This window comes from Mya arenaria, chromosome 9 (assembly GCF_026914265.1).
Source record: "Mya arenaria isolate MELC-2E11 chromosome 9, ASM2691426v1".
NCBI classification, from domain to species: Eukaryota; Metazoa; Mollusca; class Bivalvia; order Myida; family Myidae; genus Mya; species Mya arenaria.
Window position 1 is genome coordinate 11,805,483 of NC_069130.1, and position 18,418 is coordinate 11,823,900.

General features: G+C 32.4%; 1 protein-coding gene across 1 annotated transcript in view; it reads left to right on the top strand.

The window, feature by feature from the left end:
• Window positions 1–6,283: 6,283 nt before the first annotated feature.
• The window catches only part of LOC128202927 (uncharacterized), a 54,340-nt gene continuing 42,205 nt past the window's right edge, over window positions 6,284–18,418 (top strand). Inside the window, exon 1 of the mRNA XM_052904109.1 lies at window positions 6,284–6,401. The gene's annotated coding sequence lies outside the window, so the exon portion shown is untranslated. The remainder of the gene's footprint in view (window positions 6,402–18,418) is intronic.

Here is an 18,418-nt window from a genome sequence, read left to right on the forward strand (position 1 = left end):
AAACTGTATTGATAAAACCGGTGTATGTGTAAAGGGTAAATATCAACATTGGGCTTATCTTACGGCATTGCTACGGCCAATGCGATGAAAACTGTATTGATAAAACCGGTGTATGTGTAAAGGGTAAATATCAACATTGGGCTTATCTTACGGCATTGCTACGGCCAATGCGATGAAAACTGTATTGATAAAACCGGTGTATGTGTAAAGGGTAAATATCAAATTGGGCTTATCTTACGGCATTGCTACGGCCAATGCGATGAAAACTGTATTGATAAAACCGGTGTATGTGTAAAGGGTAAATATCAAATTGGGCTTATCTTACGGCATTGCTACGGCCAATGCGATGAAAACTGTATTGATAAAACCGGTGTATGTGTAAAGGGTAAATATCAAATTGGGTTTATCTTACGGCATTGCAACGGCCAATGCGATGAAAACTGTATTGATAAAACCGGTGTATGTGTAAAGGGTAAATATCAAATTGGGTTTATCTTACGGCATTGCAACGGCCAATGCGATGAAAACTGTATTGATACAACCGGTATATGTGTAAAGGGTAAATATCAAACTGGGTTTATCTTACGGCATTGCTACGGCCAATGCGATGAAAACTGTATTGATAAAACCGGTGTATGTGTAAAGGGTAAATATCAACATTGGGTTTATCTTACGGCATTGCTACGGCCAATGCGATGAAAACTGTATTGATAAAACCGGTGTATGTGTAAAGGGTAAATATCAACATTGGGCTTATCTTACGGCATTGCTACGGCCAATGCGATGAAAACTGTATTGATACAACCGGTATATGTGTAAAGGGTAAATATCAAATTGGGTTTATCTTACGGCATTGCAACGGCCAATGCGATGAAAACTGTATTGATAAAACCGGTGTATGTCTAAAGGGTAAATATCAACATTGGGCTTATCTTACGGCATTGCTACGGCCAATAGGAACAAATTTATAGATTTGAAACCGGTTTCCAATTGTATAAACAAAAGTTGATTGGCTGTATAAGACATAAAGATGCGTTCAGCCTTTATTAAAGATGCCGCGATTGAGCAGCTTAAATTGGTCTTAATTGAATAGCCCATGTGCATTGGTCATCGCTTGCTTAAATGATTCAGTTCATGTACACATCTAGACAGCCAATTATCCACTAATATTTCTGCGATATTATTACAATAATGTCAAAATCACAATAAAACTGGTTTATTTACAGCATTTTTGTCATGACTGAATCGATATTAGGTTTACTTAATTTCTAAAAGCTCTTTACATAATTTGTATCCATTACGCCAAATATTGAAAGGCCTCTTATAACTCGACACTGACAATTATACGTTGTTGTGTTAGCTAATTTATACCCGAACTCGGGCAAGGCCCATGCGGTAAATGCTCCGATAAGATTTTAGTCATTTTAGTGCACTGAAAGAATGGAACCCTTCTTCAGCTTGCACACTAGTGTATAACACTGTCATACAAATACTTTGATCTTCTCTCCCTATTCTAAGAAAACGAATACATGCTAAACACCTTATTCATCTTGATCGATTGAAAGGTGTAAGCACTCGTTTCACATTCTATATCTTTTCACATTCTATATCACAATTAAAAAAAAGCAGTTTCATAAAAATATACTGATTTTAAATGTTTTCACCGATTATTGCTCTCGCATAAAGGAAAACACTCCAACAAACGACTAGCTCAACACGTGATGGTGAAATCCTATACATTTAAAGCATTGACGAATACAACAACCGTCATCTTGTCAATAAGTTCGTGCTTACCATCGCGTTTCGTGTAAGCATGATCTATGCCTTTTGGCGTTTGTTTCGGATTATGGATTGACAACTTAATAAGGCATTCTTTATCGCTCAAATTGTTGAATTTTGGAATTGAAATTCCAGGAGAAATTTACCAAGTTTAGGACTTTGCATGGTCTCTAAGACTTATCCTTTGGGAAATATGACCTGTAGAATAACATTGAATAGCAGGTATGAACAAATTGAAGCAACAAAAGTTAAGCGTTGTTCGAAGAAATTCGACACATTTTCATAAGCAAGTGACAATATGTGGTGCCGGGAAGGATAGGACATGTTATGTTAACGTCTAGACATCCAAATAAAGATATGCCTACCAATTTCCAAAAATATTTTTTGCCAGTTATAGGGTCTACTCTAAATAACGTGAAATATGTATACTATGAGCTTTATAGAGATTTTAACTGTTTGATACTGCACTGCGAATTCTTGTTTTCACTTTCTTTTTGTATATTTTTCGATGTCATTACTATATATTTAAATAATCTCCCAACTCATTAAATTAAAAACAAGGTATATTATTGACTTTCTTATGAATGTTTGATTGTTAGAACTCACATCGTAAGTGACCTTCATTTGTCTTACTACTCATCAGTTAAAAACTAAAGTATGTTTCTTGAATAATGTCTGCCGACCTCTGTTACTTTATGTAACAAATATACAAATATATCAAAATTTTACCGACTAGAAGTAAAGAGTTATCTGCTTGTATTATGCACCAAGAATGAAAGGTTAGTCCAATCGCTTCTTTGTATATTACCGCTGTCAAATATTAGAGTAAAGCATTCAAAAATATCGATCGTTTTCAAGGCTTAAAATTGTTCACATAAATGACGACATTACTGATGGTTGGTTGGTTTCGCTTCCGGATTATGACATAAATGCTTCCAAAATCTCAATATTTTAAAAATGGAGAAAAACAAATAAATCTGAACCCTTGTAATTTAATATAACATTCCACATACGTATTAAATCGATTCCAATACATCCTGTTTCTCTATAAAACACGGAGGTTACATCAACCCGCAATTCTTTTGTCTGCATAAACGTGCTTTCGGGACGAAATGTAGAAAAAAATAACGAGCAACTACCAAGTTAGATCATGTACACACAATTCTCTTAATATGTTGTCATTTAAATGAATACAACTGTATATATATTTTTTTTCACCCGAAAGTGATTCAACAATTGTAGGAATGAATATACATCGATATGAACAATCGAAAAATACATCTGAAAAAAGTAAAAACAAAGATAAGTAAGATAGTTCTGTTATAATCGCGCTTATAATGAGAAAATTGCGAGCAAATATACAAGTTATTCGAGGTGCTCATTTGGTTCATAAGAAATGTATTTATAATTCCGAGAATCAAATCAGGTTAGAAAATATGAGCATCTTAACATTTTATTAAACGTTTATTTTTTTTAAGTAAAACATTTAGAGAAGTAATGCTTGGATATAAAGTGTAATAATAAAATGGATTAATAAGTGTTATTTGAGTGTAATGGTTAAACACAGTTATAACTCTTATTCTTTAATAAGTTATTCTCTGTATACTGAATTACCCTTAACATGATGCAGCACCGGAAAGCTGGGCTTAAAAATCCGGCTATACAAATATAGGAAGGTATGACGTATATTTTTAACTTCTGCAAGCGCTCCAACTCCACGCTCTATCTACGTCAAACAGGAAAGCAGTGCATTCTTTGAAAGGTCGTAGATTTTATTACTCATTATGGCTCACAATATAGCAGAGTTTTCCAGCAATGGCATTGAAGTTTAGGCTTAAGTAAACCCTTAAATCCAAATGAACTATCGTATCTCTCAACGACTACCCGACCCACTCGTCAGTTCAATCAATTAATACGTCAAAGCTAGGCTTTTCAGTAAAGATAGTTTATGTATGAGATGAACAAGTACATAGTTCAAGTCGATTAATACCTAATCCATCTTGATATTCATTAATCCTTATGTCAGGTAAAAACTGAGCCCTGATTTGCATTCGTAAATAAATAAAAAGCAACTTTGTTTATTTTTTAAAACTACTACGGATTCGAATATTAAAAAAACCCATCATTGTGACAGACATCATGAAAATCATTGACGACACTTCATCACCGGGTGTCCTGACGCCTGAATTCCTAGACAGAATCCATTGCATAACATAGACTATAGCAAGCTTAAATTCAGTTAATGTATTGTAGTATTTGTCATGCTTTGTAATATTGTCCAATAAATGTTGCTGTCATCCATTAAAACACAATATATTTTATTTTTATAGACAAATGAAATAATTGGCAGTGTAGCATAGCCAGTTAAATCAGGGAAGAGGGATCATTTGATCACAAAGTATGAGACAGTATCAGATTAATTAAAAGTGTCGTCTAATGATTATAGCAACGTTGATTTATCTGTAAAATATGTTAAGGATATTTGTTTATTTAAGTGAAAGATCTTTTTTGTTGTTTAACGAGTGTCACAAAAATCATATGTTTACGAGTGACGAAGCCACGATTGAAAATGCATTAATCTATTATATCACGAGTGAAGTAAAATACAACCTTATGGAATACCCCTTTGCTACCCGTCCACCCGTTATATACCCCTGCCATGTAGTTTAAATCACCGATGCCATTGATTGTCATTCTTACGCAGGCTTGTGGAGAATAGTTCTCCAAGATTTATTATATGCTCGTGTTTAATTGCAAATATTTTACATTCATCAATAAACCTTTCATGCATTTTCCCCCTAATAATAACATTATTTGCACGAACTCATTTGATTGAACCGGGAATAAAAACATTGACAAAATATATAAATACTCGCCATTTACTGGATGAATATTTGAAAGGTCGAAAATGTAACAGAACAATGTGGTTTAACATTGGATTAAAACAATTTTCCCACTTTAAGAGTTTATTTCATGATACATGGTTTCACCAACGCATGAATATTAAACGAACTGCACTGTCAGAGATCAGCCTTATTCGTTTGCAGACATCTCGTTTGCAAGACGTTATGAAAACCACGCATTGTTGTTTACGTTTGGCTTGTAGTGGTGTTATCTTAGTTCATCATTTAATTGTTGTGTGAATATTCCGGGAAAGTCAAATAAAAGAGTCAGACAGCTTGAAAGTATATTAAATGGAAATATAACAACGAATTGATGTTTGGGTTGGAAAGGTTTTTAAGTTGTTTACCATCTCTCAGCCCACTCCTGTATTTTGATATTGTATACCTTGCATACTAAACAGTGTTTCTCTCAATAATCAAACCAAACAATCATTTGTTTTTATGTATTTGTACGAAATAAAATGTGATGCAATCAGCTTCAAGTTCAAAAATTGCCATTTACGTAACTAACTGTCAATTGTGTTTATTTCAAGTTTTTTTTATACTTGAACTATTGCAAAATCTTAAGACATAAATTCGTAATTTGCGAAAAGGTAGTTTTTATCAAAGGGAAGTAACTACAATTAATATTCAAAGAGTTGCTCTTAAAGTTGATAGATAAACTCCTTAGTTTCTTATATATTTTATTACTCATGTTATATCACTAAAAAACTCCATATTCTATCAAAAGAAAGAAAGACTCATGACATTTCACAGTTCCAAATAGTGAAAATAATAATAATGTGAGTGTTTTTCACTGTTTAGAAAAACACCGTGGCGTTCCGTGGCGCGTTTTACTAGTAAAATGAAGTTAATTTTCTTTGATAATACTTTTAGGCATATAATTAAAAGAACAATTATATACTTCAGTGGAAGATCGCAATATATTTCTTATAGCGTTAAATAAAACAGCTAATATATTGGCACTTATTTCGCTCAAATCCTAGTTTTAACTTCTTTTTAATCAAAAATATGTTTAATTTATTTGTATTTTGGTGTGCCTACCACTAACTTTTGTGATGCAAAATAACGTCATTAAAGGAATGTATTCCCTTCATGTTACAGTATGCATATTGTCAAGTGAAGTCAAAGATTGTAAAATAATCATACTGCTACATGGAGGGAAATAATTTCCTCTTTCATGACGAAGACAGTACGTAGAACTCTGGGTCTTAATGACAAGCCGGTGTCAGAAGGTGCAGCGAGGCAATTCAATCAAGATCCAACACATATTATCGCCTCTGTCTTCCTCACAAATCCAATAAATTTTCTTTTTTCCATCTCTTTCTCATCACGCCCGTTAACCATTTGTCCCCGCTCAGTATCCTACCTTTACTTCCATGTTTAGAGCCCAGCGTTTATTGAATTATACCGCATCGTTTGACAGAATATCTGCTTCTTAACTCTCCTTCCTTTCTTCGATAGGGTATCGGTGTTCAAATTATCATTCAATAGATTTCCGAGAACCTGTTATCTGCTCCTCATCGGTCGCCAAGAAGAGGTCACGTGATTTGCAACTGTATCACGTGGCATCGGAACGGAATAAGAGGAGACGGTTCATTGTAAGAATGGCATAAATTCTTTGGTAGGGAATAAGAGAAGTGTGGAAAACTATACCAGAGCAACAAGTGATCTAACACAGCACTACCGATTCTGACAAGATCGACGGAAGCCTCCTAGGTATGTGGATTTTAACTGATTGCCATTTGCGAATCTGGCTTTGGTTTATATTAGAGTATACTGATTGCTTGACTTAAAATTGTAGATATGAGTATATTTTCAATAAACAAATTAGGGCTATTGTCAATATTTATATGATATGCTTACCAACAAAATACCACATCTATAATGACAAATATATCAATTTTGTCTTTACAATAGTTTTGATTTACATTATCATCAGCCTTAACCAAAATATCTTTTTTTATTCATGATCTCCGTTGTTCAGCTCAAAAGTAAATTTCATTCTTAAAAAGTAAAAATAATATTTAAAGTGATACTCAAAATTAAATATTATATTCAGTCATATACACTCTTGTTTACATGTTATAAATACACGACCGTTTCCACTTTTTGAAAGTTTATCATAACGGTTGCCTTCGATACAGTAGTCACCGTAATATAATTATTATTATCAGAGAACGGCACTGCCACAGTATATAATTATGGACAAATCTGGTTTCTATTTCCGCTCCAAACACTGTCATCTTTTTTCTCTTTTAGTACTGGTGATTTTGTTTTGCGGCAGTTTCTAATGTTTTATGTGATTTTAACATTTTCTATAATATGATTGTATTGATAACTTTGAATCGTGATTTGTAAGTGGCTTAAATGTGTACGAGTTGAAACCATCATCAAGTACCTAATAATCCTTTTTTTTAAAAAGCATCCATCACAATTGCGAAACAAATTATATCAAATAATATCACTTTTTTTGAGAGCACCAAAAAATGCCTTTAAATACATGTATGCGTATCGCGTACCAACCTGTAGAGCACCGAATACGCCGTTAAAAGCTCATGAACACGGCTGTCTACCATTATGTTTTCCTGCTTATCACTTTTAAGACCTTCTTTCTTAATTTCGCTAGTATAAATTTATCATTAAAGTTTCTTTTGTTGGCTTATAATACTATAATAATAAAGCTTCAAACAAACGAATGCTAGTTTTCTTTCAAGAAAGAGTTTTAGTAGAAAATAGGAGTATGCTTACCAAAATGATAACGTGAAGGCATTTCGTTTAGATTGTAAATGATTACGATTATGTAAGGAATACACTTCAACTCTGGTGCCTGAAAATAGCAGATATTCATAGCTTCATCAATATTAGCGGTAAAAGAAACTGTGCTAGTAATAAATCTCGCTAAAACATAATTGTATATTAACAGGGCCATATATTCACTATTGAGTCTGAGCTAGACACCCGGGCTTAGAAAACTGTTTTTAAATGTTTCAAAATGTATAACCAAATTTGACCAAAAATATGTGCCTGGTTGTACATCCCAATTCAGTTAATTTGGCCATATCTGCTTCAGGAAAAGGAGTTTTACATCGAATTAAATTTCGCTTCTCATTCAGTAGTGTTTGTTCCTCCATATCAAAGGGAAGCAACTCAACCCAAATTAAATCAACAGCGGCTTGCTTGTCTAATATTTGTCAATTGAAATCAATCTCGAACAGGCATCTTTTAAGATTTTTGAAGGCAAAAAAACCCTTCATATCTCTTACCGGGTTCAATGAAAGGATTCGTATTGATTCAAAGCCCGAAATGCACGGTTTTATAATCGGATATATCTTCATAATAAAAAAACAAAACAAAAAAAAAACGGATAAGAAATCATTTTATCAATTTGTCCAGTTAATTCCGTCCATCACTTGCCCATATGATTATCACAACACCGTGCTCGCTAATATATTAACCAAGTACACCATCCCTCAACATGTTATCGTCCGTAAGAAACGTTACGTCATGCTTCCTTATATGGACATTGTTTGTAATAAAACTGTTTCATCATTTTTATAACCACAAGGTACATGAGTTAATAAGAGAAGAAAAAACCCAAACAACATCAACATGCTGTGATATAATTTTAACAGATCTCAACTGGTCTTTTTAGTATATGAAACGACCAGCAACATGTGAAATATAGTTATATAATGTGCTTGATAGGCCTTCGTTTTAGATGAAACTGATAATTTGAAAGGAGTGTTTTAAACTGTTTGGCTATAAGGCTTGTCCAATTAGCGACATTTTTTCATGCACTCATTCAACTGGTCTTGTTAGTTTATTTAATGTCAAGTAATAAGTTGCTGGAAAAGCCTTCATTTAAGATGAACCCGGTAATATGAAAGGAGTGTTTGGCTATAAGGCTTGTCCAAATGGTAAGGTCGATTTCATATTATAACATGCTTTCATTATGAACTATTTCAACTGGCTTTTTTAGTTTATATAATGTCAAGTAATAAGGTGCTTGAAAAGCCTTTATTTTTGTTGAACCCAATAATATGAAAGAAAGTTATCAAACTGTTTGGCTTTTAGGCTTGTCCAAGTTTAGAGATCGGTTCAATATTATACCTTGCTTTCTTTATGAACTATTCCAACTGGTCTGTTTAGTTTATATAAAGAAATAAGGTTTTTGATATGCCTTGTTATTGTTCTAGATGAACCCAATGCTATGAAACAAGTGTTTCAATAGCTAGTTCGGTTTAATTTTATAGCATGCTTTCATTATGAAATATTTTTCAATTGCATTTTCCTGAGAATGCTATCATATTTTAGTTTCTACGCTTATACCTCCGCAAACGGGATCGTAAAACGAATACCGATTGAGTTATTAAGAAAGCCTCCGGCGAAAACAACTGTCCTATTTTCATTAAGTCTTTTACTGGTTTTATGAAGTTAATTATTGAGCAGTTCGCATATATTCGCTTGCTGTATATAGGCATTTACGCCAAACACTAAATAAGTTATTAGTTATGTTTGCTTCACTAAACAATACATTTGACAACCGGGCTGAGCGCGTGGTGAAACTGGTAATTATTTGTTAAGGGAAGCCAAAATAGCCCATAACTGTTACATAGAATAACAATTGGAGCAAAAATGCAAATACAATTGGAACATATAAATTCAGGTAAAAATCCGAACCGTTTGATAGATTTCAGTTTTCGCTCATTATTATAAAGGCATGGAGTGATTTACCAAGATGTAGTCGGGTTAAGAGAAATTTCCCGTCCTTTTCCTATTCAATTCCGTTCCATGGGATTGCTATCATAAGCCTACAGCAAACTAAATAGTACGTTAAACAACACATCATTGGAGACTTCATGGACAAGCACATAGCCTTAACATTTGACCACGATTCTTTTTCTCACATAAATCCGAAGTCAAATGACATTGCAGTGATAAACTAGGTTTACTGTACTGATATTACAATTCGGAACATACTCTGCATTTAAAAAAAATGTAGAACTGTATACTACAGGCCGCCAAAGAAATACAAAGGCCGTACCGAATAGTGATTAATCAATATGTGTATTGTTTATAAAATACTTGTTTTATGTAAAAGTCAGATGTGTATCATGTTCATCGTGACAGTCCTAAGATAATTTCTTTTACAAGCCTTCAAAATTTGGATATTAAACGCCTATACCATAGAAAAAAATATTAAGCTTAGTTTTATCCTGTAAAAGGGGAATTAAACTAGTTTAAAAAATTGGACCCAGGGGTATATTATGAATGTTAAGATATTATGTAGCTGAAAGGTGAGATAATTCAAAATAAAGATATCCAAAATCTGGATTTCTCTTAAGCCGAAGTTCATTTCCGAACCATCACGGAGAAGGCCGAAGGATAGAGCACTATGATCACTAGTCAATAAGAAATGTACAAAGCAATCGGCTTATATGCCGACATTCAGGCTGGTTAAACATTAAAAGTCGTATATGCATCGCATGTCAACTAAACACTCTGGACCTACACGAGGGTAATAAAATTGTCTTGCATTAACTTCAATTATGTAATAACTTTTTATTTATCTAAAGCCTCGTATATTCGCAATTTATTGACATTGCGTGCCTTTTTTTCTTGTTTTATAACTTCGACCTTGTTGACAATAACGTAAAAACATAAACCTTTAGGATACAACCTACATTCTTAGCCAATGAAATTGCAGATAGAAAATTGTGATTGGCCTTGGATTTCCAACTTTTTCCGTTGTCCGCCTTTTGCTACTCACCCGATACTCACACCATGCATCAGATAATGCGTTGAAAATGTGTCAACCAATGAGGTTAACTTCTAAGTCAGTAAGATGACTTAAAGGGAACTCTTAATGATTTAGAATGGTCGAAGTGAGCATAGCGAAACCTGAATTATACATATTTTACTCCATGTCTAACTATTACATAGCTACATAGTAAGTTTCTATGTACCACAAATACCGAGAAAGATAAATGTTGTATATGAAATGTAAGCCATCCAATTAGATATGATATATTCATCGAATTCACGTAAATAATACTTATCAGCTATTTTCTCCATCAATTTACTAGTATAAATAGTTTATTTGAAATCAAATGATATTCCAATTATGGTAAAGACATGTTTTGAATAATACATTTTTTTTCTGGTTTTAGAGCAAAGTTGCTTATTGAACTATGTCCCTGTAGTATTTGACATTTACAATAGCGCAATATTTAATCAGGTTGTTGTTTTATAATGCATTGTTTTCGTTGTCATTTCTATTCAATATTAAACAATCCGCATCAACATTCTTAGATTCAACGGGAATGCAACGCATTAATTACTGAAACGTTTGCAATGCTTAATGCAGTGAATAATAACAACAGCCTATAAGCAACATTCCAGCATATATTGTTTAAAAATGAAAAAGGAAAGCCTTTAAATACCCGTCATCACTCGCCTTTTAATGAGCGCGTCCATTATTTTGCCTTTTTTAGACAATAACAAGACCGTTTTAAATGAAACAGTAATTTGCTGACGTCAGAGGATGTTAACCTCTTTTTCAAATTAAATTTTAATCACTGTGACATATTCTCCTTGAAAAATTGCATTGTAAGCCTTTAAGACAACAAAACGAAAAACAGAGGCAAATATGAGGGTAAGGGAAGGTTTTATTAACACTTCAACATATTCGTCAGTAAGGATATTACTTGTTGGTCTTTTTAGGAGAGTAGCATTTGCTCCTTCCAGTAATTTAGACAATTAAGAAACGCAGCTAAATTATGTCGGCGGGTCAGTAAACAGTGACTACTTTTTATTATTTCCCGTTCATTGGTTAATGAGATTGATCAGTGAAATCTAAATAATATTTTACTATTTCAAACAGTGAAAATATTACTTTTATATTTTCAATGTTTTGAAAATATTCACTAGGGACCACAGACTTACTGCGTGCGACTGACCATTTTCAATGTGTATGACTCAGCCGAAAACGTTGCACAACAGCAACTGCATATAAAATGACATGTCGAGGACTATAATAAAGAAGAAACACCGAGAACAGCTAGTATAACAATTTTACTTAAGGCATTATGAGAATACATAGGTAAGTATTGATCAATTTAAGATATCCCGTAGCAGGGTTATCTTGTTCTTGAAATTGGATGTCTTTGTCTTGCGACTAGCAGAGTTGAATTTGTTTAAATATAGCAAAAAAATAATGCTTACTTATTACACATTGAGTATGAGGCTAAATGTTAAAACCCTGGGGCGGTATTCAATATGCAACTTCATTCAATCTTATGGTCATACATCAGTGAATTCCTTTACTCTATAGATTAATTATTTATATCACGCGATCCAATTACCTACATCGTTCATAGTTCCAATTAAGACCAATATTGAACAAGAAAGACCATTGATGCAAAGCATCAAAGGGCGCCGTTTAATAGTTTATGCATTTGTTATATGTTGAAAAACATGGAATGTCAAGGCCAACAAGCATATTGCAATGCATCGAACCGCATCCATGAAATTCTCAAAATATTTGTAGTATTCTGCTTAACAACATAGGCTAAAGCATTGAAATTGAAGAGTTTCAAGTTGAACATTACATTAGGGGTGTGGTACATTAATGAACACGACAAAATTAGGGTGCTTGTGCACTGTACTTTTTGTCATTGCCACCTATCCATATACCAAGTGTTATTTCAATACCATGAGTATTTTTAAAGTAATGCTCTGGTCAAGAAAAAGAGGCAAAGGACAATAATTCTGTAATAAGCTGAAATACAGCTATAGTCATTGTGCACTGCACTTCCTCTTGTTGTGCTTTACCATTGAATGATGTTTAATGAAATTCCAAAAACTAGTTTTCTTGTTATGCTACGGACAGGAAAAGGAACAAAGGGAATAACTCTTGCAATTCGCTGAAATAGAATTATTGTTCTTGTACACTGCAGTTCTAATCATTTAGGGGGAGGGGGCAAAGTCACCGTGCTGGAATGACAACTTGAAGGGAAGAATAAGTTTCTTGATTATATGGGGAATTCATCATGAAGAAGTGACATGAAATAACCACTTTTGTAGTACTTTAATCAACATCATTTCGTCTGAAAGATACAAACATAAATAGAACATAATTATTGAACTGTTATATAAAAAGAGAACATTGTTTACTAGATGAAATGCATTTATAACATTACATGCCTTGTTTTTAGCTGTTTAATAATACTAAAATGTATGAAATTAGACAAATTGCATAAAAACTGGTCAATGGAGTTATAATGTTAACTTCTCCATTTACATGGTAAAGAAGAGTTGAAAATGGATGTTTTAGTTCATAGTGATATTAACACAAAAATAGCATGTGTCTTATAGGACAATGTCAAATTTTTCAAATATGATAAAAATAATGCATACAAACTGAATATGTATCAGACTATGCATGAAAGAAATAATACTGTTTCTATTTACCACAAAGGCGTTGAAATACAACAATGCACATATAAGCATAAATAGGCCAAATATTCACAAAATAATAGTAAACAATGTGTGAAAGTGATACTGAACACCTAAAATAATTTATTTGTGCATTAAATGAATATATACCAGAAAAGCAATACTAAATCAAGTCCAAAATGTATAATAACATGAAGAACACCCCTTTATGAATATCTTCATAACAAATCAGAGTACATGTAAATAATAATCATTTATATAATTAGTATCAAATGTGTCTACTTTTAAGTGTGTTTTCATTTGCATTAAATTAATATATACCAGAAAAGCAATTATAAAATTCCTTAAATGTATAAGAAACTGAAGACAACAAAGAATAACACCCATTTATGAATATCTCCAAAACAAATCAGAGGTCACCTAAACAATAATCATTCATACAATTAGTATCAAATGTGTCTAGTTTTTGTGTGTCTGTTCATTATCTTTAAAGTGAAATACTTATTTGAAATCAATACATATAACAGGGCTTCCATTAAGAATTTGAAACTGGAAGTATAAACTTCCTGTCCATCAATTTTGGAAGTTTTACACTGAAATGTGGAAGTTAAAATCTCCCGAATACACTATCTTTTTCCACTATTTTTCAATTAGAATGTTAAAAATCAAGTAATTTGTAACTTTAAGTTGCCGAATTCAAAGACTTATATTATAATAAATCATTTTATCTTAAGACTGATTGAAATTGTGACCATAAAAGTAATATTGACACAAGGTTTGAATATTTTGAACTTCCAAGCTTTCTACTTTGGTGATTTTCCTCAAAAGTATGGAAGTTTTTGTACTTCCTAGAAATCAATTTTGAAAGTTTTAACCCATTTCTAAGGAGAAATATACTTCCAAACTTCCTTTAATGGAAGCCCTGCATATAATTGTATTAATAACACACATCAAATTGACTGATAAAACAATAACTACTTACTAAATAATTCATTTACTGAAATATTGTTTACTGATTTATAACAAGCTTGTGACTCTGTTTATAATAGCAGAAAGCATGACACATATTAAATGATTGGTGATTGCTTAAAGATTTACTGTGGTCTTCTATAGTAACACAAGGCAGAAATACCATGTTTTATGTTCATTCATATTAGCAAATTGAACTCAAAATCCTTCATTAGAAACATTGTTGTTGACATCTATCAACCCATTTTGAAAACTCAAAACAATAATATTAATTGTGATAAGTCTTGTTTGGGAGTAAGAGTGCATCTTTAAAAATAGTGTGTGTTTTTTTCACTTTATATGAAATATGCACCAATTCAATTTGACAAATGAGACAAAAAATTTAAGTTAGGAAATAGAAGTAGCAACTGTACATAATACAAAACAACCAAAAAATTGACAAAGCTCAATATAACAGGAAATCTATTTGAAAACAAAAATCAGTAAAGGCCATAATTATTTAAACTGAATTAAGGTATTTCAGTAATACACACTTTAATAAAAGCTTTCACCGACAACATAGTTATTATCAAGGTACACTATGGGACTTTTATCCGAATTTTAAGATATTTTACCATGAATTAAAAAAGTTATTTAAGTTTCATTACACCCAACCCCAAACTCCAAGGGCTACAAAGAGCGACAAGTAAATATTTTGTCTATATTTGATTTTTGTTTCACATTATCAGAGCTTATGAAATAAACACAACAGTTTCTGGTGAAATAAACTTCAGTTAACAGAAAACATAAGTTCAACCGAACAGCATTATTGATACACATGCAAAAACATCATATTGATTGATCTTGATCGTGTGAGTCTTCTGAATAGAGCAGTATTTCGATGTTTGAAAATATAAAGCAGTTTTATAAATTCATAAAACATAATTAATAATAAGACAACCTGCTGTAATCATATTTTCTAAGATGTCTAATGAACAATTTGAAAGACAATTTATGATAGTTTACCATTCAATTTTGAAGAAAATATACATAATGTCTTGTAACCATACATTTTTATAGCTAATAAAATGCTTAAAAATCATCCCTTTTCTTTTAAAAATTGATAAAGCTTTATTGGACTTATTCATAAAATGTAATCATTCAAATAAATGAATTTTACGTATGCTACTAACTCAGAATTCAGATTTAAAAACAATGAATGTACTTTCAAATTAAAATATGTAAAGAAACAAGAACACTATGTACATGTACGCGGTAATGCCCCTCCAAAAATGTCAGAGTGAAATTTCTCAACTAATTTGTCTTTTTAATAGTATAACATGTAAACAGTCTCTGTAGGTAATCGATGTCTATTTGTTTTATTTTGTCAATGGTATCCTTACATTTAGAATTGTTCACAATAAGTCTTCACTCTTCAACATTTTAAGTTTGGTCTGTTTCCATGCGTTTGTACTTGTAGTCTGTGCACAGATGATAAATAATCAATGCTGAGTCAATGCTGATTTGGTTTTAATGCCCCTTCAGGTTCTTTACCCATCTAGAATGTTTAGTGCTGTAAAGGAAAAAAATGTACTTTAAAAACCTTTCTAACTTATTAGTATAGATAATAATACTGCCATACATATACAAAATAAAATATAAACAGTTTAATATTTCTCGACATTATTTAAAAAAACAACAACAAGCTGATACATACATGTAGATGATATATAAAGAAAATTACTAAATTTATCAATAAAATTCATCATCATCATCACGTATATTCATGATAAAATCATCACCCGAGTTTCAAACGATGTAGAAATTCCATTATTGACCTATGAATAGCGGGGAAATACCTCCTGGTTCTAAAAATAGCAACATCCGGTATGTGTTACAACTCGGGGACAATCGTAATAAAATTTTACTAATGTCACCTTCAACACATTAACAAATAAAGTTAGGTAACATTTAATTCCAATATCGATTAGATTAAAGAAAAAATATTACCTCATGGTTAATCAATGCAGTAAACATAACAAAACAACATAAAACATAATTATTCCCATTCACATAATTACCGGTCCACACATTTTACATTTCCGGCACATGATATTTCAGATATTTCAGGTAACCAATCGGAAAACGTAAACGAATCGGGAACAGTTATTAAACTTATTTGTCGTTCTTCCGAAATAATGTTTTGAAGATAAATTGAAGACTATGTATTCAACCATTAAAAGCATTTTTAACATCCATGCAAACGCCACCCATTTGCATTTTTTAATCATTATAAAATATCAGTAAAACCCAACTGTCAACCATCTTAAAAACCGCTCCTACCACATACTTAAATAAATTGCCATTCCATAATAGGCGCGCACTTCAGTGCGGCGCCAATAAAACTGCTGGTGTATGTTTATTTTGTTGCAAGCATTTCTAAAGACACCGAACAAAACAGCGCGTATAGTGCATTTTTACATGCCATTGGATTTCATTGTTCTCCGATAGCAGATTATATCTCCGTCCCATCGCTTTGTATTACTCTAACCTTTCCGATACATTATCATCATAAAATCATATTTATACTGATCTGTATCTTTTATTCAATCAGTTAATCTATGTCCTATCCTCCAGACTCTCCCATTTGTTATAACCGTAAAACCACAATTCCCAGAGCCGTTGATGTGTCTCAATCCGCCAGTCATTGAGTCGATATACAAAGAACACCATCAACCCCCTGCATGGTCAGTGATCAAGATATTATAACACGCAATCTGCAAAATGGGCTACTTTTAATTACAATTGACTTGAACTAGGTCAACTTACAATAACAGTATTCACAATTTTCTGTTTCCTGGACAAAACAATTAACACTTTGTTGCTGAACTTCCGAGTCATTGACCTATGTGAATGAGAGCTATGCCAATGAGATTTTTGTCATATCAATTATGCAAACCAGATTGAGCACAGAGCAATGTAGGTCACAAAGTACAGTTAAAGCACGTTATATATATTATTAATATCGGAAGAATCTTTGCATATATCATAGTTTCAAGGTTTCGTTGACTTCCCTTTGTTCATAACGCTTCCAGGGAATCTAAGACAATTCCATTGCAAAACTGAAGAAGCTGGTGCCTTTATTTCTTTCACGTTAATGAAAATATATGAAAGTATCACATTTTGAAGATAGATTGTGTACGGCACCTTACATATCCTCTTCAATGATACGTTGAACTATGAAGATATCTTTTTCTTAATGTCATCACACATTTAAACAAGGTTTCAGAATCGTCCATCTTAAATAGGGTCAGTATTGAGTTTCCAAAGAGGAGTACCCATGACATGTCTTAATTCAACGCAAGTGTCTATAAAGTAAAGTGTATAGTAAAATGATGCCGACAATCAAAATAATTCTTAAAAAATGCCAAAAACTTCTGGGTCGAGTGACAAACCGCAGAGCGTTTTAGGGTCGGAATTCAGTATTCGGGGTCAGTGTTATGGTTAAACCGTTAAAATGCATTGTTTTAGAATAAGCAAATTGAAGAGTTTTGTTTTGTCTCCAAGTGTTTTGTTTTTGATATAACGCAAGGTTTTTGTTTTACCAAAGCCCTTTATCAACTCCAGAAAACTAAAAAACATAAAGAACAGCACACATTAACGAACAAATGTTTCATTGTTTGACCAATTACAGATACGACTCATAATCTTTTCATACATGTTTTTATATTATTTAAGGGAATATATTGTCTGACTTTTACTTAAAGTTTCATACAAAATCCTTCGACGGCTAAAGAAGTACTTTCATAAAAAAAGATCCGTTAAAATTGCGTGAAAATGTTTTACGCAAATTTTGCGTTTTTGTTTTAATCAATCTCTCCTACATCTGGTAAAGCAACACTGTTTTGTAATTCAATTGTTGTCTGTCACTGTGAGGACATATTCACGTCCTATTGATAGAACGCAGTCTCTCTGTATTTAAAAGAAATAAATATCCAGTATACGAACTATCATGGTCGCTTTGATTATATGTATGCAGAGTTATGATTTAGCGTACAATGAACACTTCTGGGCAATTATTTAAGAAAAGAAAACATGTTTATTTACCCAATACCATCGCATTATAACCATCAACGAGAGAAACATCATTACAATAACACAGACAAACCTCAGGCTATCAGTCTCGCTATGATTATTTATATGCAAATTGGTGTTTTGACGTTTGATTAAAAAATACAATGAAAAGTACAAGGACAAGCACACAGTAAATGAAAGTAACAAACTAACACATTATACAGACAGACAAACCTCATTTTTATAACTTTTAA